Source organism: Pseudophryne corroboree, chromosome 4 (assembly GCF_028390025.1).
Source record: "Pseudophryne corroboree isolate aPseCor3 chromosome 4, aPseCor3.hap2, whole genome shotgun sequence".
NCBI classification, from domain to species: domain Eukaryota; kingdom Metazoa; phylum Chordata; class Amphibia; order Anura; family Myobatrachidae; genus Pseudophryne; species Pseudophryne corroboree.
In genome coordinates, this window is record NC_086447.1 from 922307553 (window position 1) to 922314509 (window position 6957).

The window sequence follows — 6957 nt, forward strand, 5'->3', positions numbered from 1 at the left end:
AACAAATAACACTGATAAAAAAAAACACAAAACACACTCCTCCACTACCACTACACACCACACACACACACACACACACACACACACACACACACACAATGACGACAGAAAAAAAAATTACAAAGACAAAAAACTAAACAAACTTTTAAATAACTACACAACAAGTATGACAAGACTACTTACACACACACAGTACAGCACTCACCAATCGCAAAAAACCACCTCAAATCCTCCAAATACTCCAAACAACTCTCCAACACCAAACACCACTTCCTCTCACCTCTCCACTAGCTAAACTCACGAGGTTCGGTCGGTTTGGGGCGGTTTTATAGTAATGAGCACAGACACTCCTCCATCACAACACCGACCAATCACGGACGAGTGACAAAAACGAAAGTCAGAAAAAAAACGCGGCCGGGAACGGAAAAACACTGCCGTAACATTCAAATTACAAATTCGTAAGAAAACCACAAAACACGGCCGCAAAAAAACAAAATCGGCCTCATTCTACCTTTGAAAAACACGATTGACATTGACGTCGAAAAATGGAAATAATCAAAATATGACACCATAGTAAATGAGGCGTAACAAATTCAAAAAGTTGCAAATTCACACATTCGATGCCAGTCGTGATTCATCTCCCACCAAATCGACGTAAGTACGAATTTTAGTAAATATACCCCCTAGTCTCTCACAATGGCCCTCATTCCGAGTTGTTCGCTCGCAAGCTGCTTTTAGCAGCATTGCACACGCTAAGCCGCCGGCTACTGGGAGTGAATCTTAGCTTAGCAAAATTGCGAACGAAAGATTCTCAAAATTGCGAATAGACAGTTCTTAGCAGATTCTGAGTAGCTCGAGACTTACTCTGCCACTGCGATCAGTTCAGTCAGTTTCGTTCCTGGTTTGACGTCACAAACACACCCAGCGTTCACCCAGACACTCCCCTGTTTCTTCAGACACTCCCGCGTTTTTCCCAGAAACGGCAGCGTTTTTTCGCACACACCCATAAAACAGCCAGTTTCCGCCCAGAAACACCCACTTCCTGTCAATCACACTACGATCACCAGAACGAAGAAAAAACCTCGTAATGCCGTGAGTAAAATACCTAACTTAATAGCAAATTTACTTGGCGCAGTCGCACTGCGGACATTGCGCATGCGCATTAGCGACTAATCGCTCCGTTGCGGAAAAAAAATAACGAGCGAACAACTCGGAATGACCACCAATGAGAGAATGCTGTGATCCACTATTCAAAATGATGATGCACAGTATTTGTAACAAATGTATCTAAATGTTACAATATAAATTCAGTACCCCTGACAGTCTGTCCAGCTGTATTGGAATGCTACAATGTAGATACACTGCCACTATTTAACAGCAGAAGATGGATACATGTGAATTAGGCCTAATTAATGCTATTATATATACAAGAAATAACACTGATTTACTGTCACCACACAGCAGACAAAGGGGGTTATTCCGAGATGATTGCTAGCTGCCGTTGTTCGCAGCGTAGCGATCAGGCTAAAAATCGGTATTTCTGCGCATGCTCATGGGCCGCAGTGCGCACGCGCCAAGTACTTTCACACAAAACTATGCTATTTTACACAAGGTCGAGCGACTCTTCTCAGTCGCTCTGTTGATTGGTGAGTGATTGACAGGAAAGGGGCGTTTCTGGGAGGTAACTGACTGTTTTCTGGGAATGTGCTAAAAAACGCAGGCGTGCCAGAAGATAACGCAGGCGTGCCTGGGGAAATGGGGGAGTGGCTGGCCGAACGCAGGGCATGTATGTGACGTCAAAACAGGAACTAAACTGTCTGCAGTGATCGCAAGGTAGGAGTTGGTTTGGAGCTACTCAGAAACGGCATGAAAAATTTTTCGAGCAGTTCTGCTAAACTTTCGTTTGCACTTCTGCTAAGCTAAGATCCACTCCCAGAGGGCGGCGGCTTAGCGTTTGCACTGCTGCTAAAAGCAGCTAGCGAGCGATCAACTCGGAATGAGGGCCAAAAACAAGTATTTTTTTCTGCTGTGTGGTGACAGTAAATCAGTGTTTTCTCTTATGTCCTAAAGGATGCTGGGGTCCATATTAGTACCATAGGGTATAGACGGGTCCCTTGGGAGCCATGGGCACTTTAAGAGTTTAATAGTGTGGGCTGGCTCCTCCCTCTATGCCCCTCCTACCAGACTCAGTTTAGAAAATGTGCCCGGTGGAGCCAGTCACAGCTAGGGGAGCTCCTAGGAGTTTTTAGTTTTGTTGTTTTTTAAAGAGTTTAGGCACAGGGAGGCTACTGGCAACAGCCTCCATGCTTTGTGGGACTTAGGGTGGGAGAAGTGTCCATCCCTAGAAGTTAATGGCCACTATCTCCGCTGACAGGACACTGAGCTCCTGAGAGTGATGATCGCAAGTCCCCGAGGTGACCGCTCACTCCCGCAGCACTGCCGACACCTCCTTACAGAGCCAGAAGAAGTGGTGAGTAGGACACCGGTGACCCAACAAGCGGAGAGCCGGTGAGAATCGCAGCACCAGGGTGGGAGCGCAACGCTCACACTGCACTCTGGAGGACTCAGAGGCACACGGGGCTGTGAGGGGCGCCCTGGGCCAGCGCAATACCCTACAAATTGGTCACTCGAGCTATCAAGGACTCTGTCTACTGCCAGCAATGTATTACCTCAGGCCAGTATAATCTTCTAAAGTGCGGGAAGACGCGCCATTACAAGGGAGCGGAGGTTCTCCTCAGAGCGGATCCAGCACTCACCAGCGCCATTTTCTCCCTGCAGTTCCACAGCAAGACGCTGACAGGGAGCGCTGCCCTCCATATAACTCCAGCTATCCTGTGCGGTACCAGGGGGTTATAGAAGGGGGGGGGGGGGGGGGGGAGTATTTTTTAATCACATAACAACTGTGTAGTCTATTAAGGAAACTCAGTCAGCGCCACGCTTTTATTATATAACTGCCTACTTGTGCGCTGTGTGTGCTGGCTCCTGACTCTGGGGGCCATTCCGAGTTGTTCGTTCGTTATATTTTTCTCGCAACGGAGCGATTAGTCGCTAATGCGCATGCGCAATGTCCGCAGTGCGACTGCGCCAAGTAAATTTGCTATGCAGTTAGGTATTTTACTCACGGCATTACAAGGTTTTTTCTTCGTACTGGTGATCGTAATGTGATTGACAGGAAGTGGGTGTTTCTGGGCGGAAACTGGCCGTTTTATCGGTGTGTGCGAAAAAACGCTACCGTTTCTGGGAAAAACGCGGGAGTGGCTGGAGAAACGGAGGAGTGTCTGGCCGAACGCTGGGTGTGTTTGTGACGTCAAACCAGGAACGAAACTGACTGAACTGATCGCAGATGCCGAGTAAGTGTGGAGCTACTCAGAAACTGCTAAGAAGTGTCTATTCGCAATTTTGAGAATCTTTCGTTCGCAATTTTGATAAGCTAAGAATCACTCCCAGTAGGCGGCGGCTTAGCGTGTGCAAAGCTGCTAAAAGCAGCTTGCGAGCGAACAACTCGGAATGAGGGCCTCTGTGTCTCTCTGAAGTACTTGGGGGAAACTGTGTCTAACATTTTCCTGTGTGTGTGTGTGTGTGTGTGTGTGTGTGTGTGTGTGTGTGTGTGTGTGTACATATATCTCACATTGCCATGTCCAGGGACTCTGTCTTGTGAGTCTATTCCATGTACTCAGGAATGCAATATAATGTCTCAATGTGCTGAATCCAAACCATTGTGGGTGGCTTCAATTAAGGGAATAATATCCCAGATTTCATCTAGGATAACTCATAATGAGACTGAAACACAGGTTTTGAGGAAATCTGTGGAGGTTTTGTCATGTTCTGTTCCCAATGCCTCCCTAAGATCCCCTGGTATACGCCCACAAAAATGTGCTCTTGCCCAGATAACGCAAGTCGACACTGATACCGACTCTGATACGGGAGACGGTGATGGGTTATATACGGGGGGTGAGGCATCCCTTGCTAAGGGGGTGCAGCTCATGATTGAGGCCATTAGGGATGTTTTACACATTGCTGACAAAGTACCTGAGAAGGTCGAGGAGGCTTACTTTACAGACAATAAGAAAGCCTCCCTTACCTTCCCTGCGTCTAAAGAATTAAACGCACTGTTTGAAAAATCCTGGGAAAACCTGGAGAAAAAATTCCAGATCCCATAAAGGGTTCTCATTGATTTTTCTTTCCCTGAAGAGGATAGGAAAAATTGATAAAAAACCCCCTATAGTAGACGCTTCTGTATCTAGGTTGTCTAAAAAGGTGGTTTTACCTGTACCTGGGTCTACCACTTTGAAAGTGCCGGCAGACCGCAAGATTGCGACTACGCTGAAATCCATATACACTGCTTCAGGCGTGGAGCTACAGCCCACTATCGCTTGTGCATTTATTTCTAAAGCCATAGTAAAGTGGTCAGGCACATTACTAGAGGATTTAGATACTATGGATAGAAGTGACATTGAAATGTTTTTACGTCACATACAGGATTCTGCAGGTTTCATGGTGGAGGCCATGAAGGACCTTGGTCATCTGAATGCACGGACGTCTTCCATGGCTGTCTCGGCACGCAGGGGACTCTGGCTGCGCCAATGGTCTGCAGACACGGAATCTAAGAAGAGTGTGGAGAACCTACCCTTCACAGGTGAGGCTCTGTTTGGGGAAGCATTAGATGCGTGGATCTCCACGGCAACTGCTGGTAAGTCAACCTTTCTTCCCTCTGTTGCACCACAGACTAAGAAATCATATTCTACGTCTGCGATGCAGTCCTTTTCGGACCGCTAAAGCAAAAAAGTCCAAATCCCCATCCACTTTCTTTAGAGGTGGCCGGGGGAAATCCCTAAAACCTACGCCCGCAGGTTCCCAGGAACAGAAACCTGGTTCTGCTTCCTCAAAATCCTCGGCATGACAGTGAACCCCCAGCCTGGAGATCGGGCATGTGGGAGCAAGACTAAGAAATTTCAGTCATGTCTGGGCGTCCTCTTGCCTGGATCCCTGGGTAACGGAAATTGTTACCCAGGGGTACAGACTGGAGTTTCAAGAACTCCCGCCTCACAGATTCTTCAAATCGGGCTTGCCAGCTTTGCTGACAGAAAGTGCTATCCTACAGGAAGCCATTCAAAAGTTGCTGAGGTCCAATGTCATTGTTCCGGTTCCACCTCACCTACACCACAAGGGTTATTAGTCAAACCTGTTTGTGGTACCGAAACCGGATGGTTCGGTAAGACCAATATTAAACCTAGTCATTGAACCCCTACTTGAGGGAATTCAAATTCAAGATGGAGTCTCTGAGAGCGGTGATCTCAGGTCTGGAGGAGGGGGAATTCCTGGTATCCCTGGATATCAAGGATGCGTACCTTCACATCCCGATCTGGCCGCCTCACCAGGCTTATCTCAGATTTGTGCTGCTGGACTGGTACTATCAATTCCAGGCGCTGACATTTGAACTCTCCACGGCACCAAGAGTGTTCACCAAGATGATGGCAGAGATGATGCTACTCCTCTGCACGCAGGGTGTGAACATAATTCCTTATCTGGACGACCTACTGATAAAAGCATCTTCCAGGGAGAAGCTGTTACACCGCATTGCTCTCACAACTCAACTACTCCAGGATCACGGATGGATCCTGAACCTTCCAAAGTCGCATTTAGAGCCGACAAGGAGACTGTCGTTCCTGGGGATGATCCTCGATACAGAAGTACAGAGGGTGTTTCTGCCGGAGGAGAAAGCGTTGGTGATACAAACAATAGTCTGGGATGTCCTGAAGCCAGCCCGGGTATTGGTTCATCAGTGCATTCGCCTTCTGGGGAAGATGGTTGCCTCCTACGAGGCTTTACAGTACGGAAGATTCCATGCACGGTCTTTCCAACTGGATCTCCTGGACAAATGGTCAGGGTCTCATCTGCACATACACCAGAGGATACGTCTGTCACCGAAAGCCAGAATATCGCTTCTCTGGTGGCTGCAAACTTCTCACCTACTAGAGGGCCGCAGGTTTGGGATTCAGAATTGGATCCTCCTAACCACAGATGCAAGTCTCAGAGGTTGGGGAGCAGTCACCCAGGGGGAAAACTTCCAAGGAAGGTGGTCAAGTCTGGAATCCATCCTTCCGATAAACATTCTGGAACTTTCTGGAACTAAGGGCCGTGTACAACGGTCTTCTACAAGTGGCACATCTTCTAAAAGATTAGGCCATTCAAGTTCAGTTGGACAATGTGATGACAGTGGCCTACATAAACCGACAAGGTGGAATGAAGAGCAGAGCTGCAATGTCAGAGGTGACAAGAATCATCCTCTGGGTGGAAAAGCACGCGGTCGCACTGTCAGCAATCTTCATTCCGGGAGTGGACTACTGGGAAGCGGACTTCCTCAGCAGACACGATCTCCATCCAGGAGAGTGGGGCCTCCACCCAGAGGTGTTCGCAGAGGTGACAAGTCTTTGGGGCGTGCCTCAAATAGACATGATGGCCTCACGCCTCAACAAGAAGCTTCGGAGGTATTGTTCCAGGTCGAGGGATCCACAGGTAGTGATGGTTGACACCCTGGTAACTCCGTGGGTGTTCACGTCAGTGTACGTGTTCCCTCCACTTCCTCTCATCCCAAGGATTCTCAAACTAATAAAGAGAACAAGAGTTCAGGCGTTCCTCATTGCTCCAGACTGGCCAAGAAGAGCTTGGTACGTGGATCTTCTGTGTCACGATCCGGGTTACTGGACGCCATTATTTACCTTTCAGGTGTCTCCTGAGGCTGGCACAGCATTCCAGGGCCGGGTCTCAGTTGTGCTGCTGACATCCTCACTTCACATTTCCTCTCTGCCACTCCACAGACGCTGTTACAAAGAACTCATGTAGTAGTTTGGCGTTCTAGCCCTTCGCAGCCTCCGCCGCCATTGCTGCACTGCCAGTGCTCTGATGGGTCAGTATGGCGTCTCCTGTTCGCTGCGGCCTCCGCCGCCATCTTTGTAA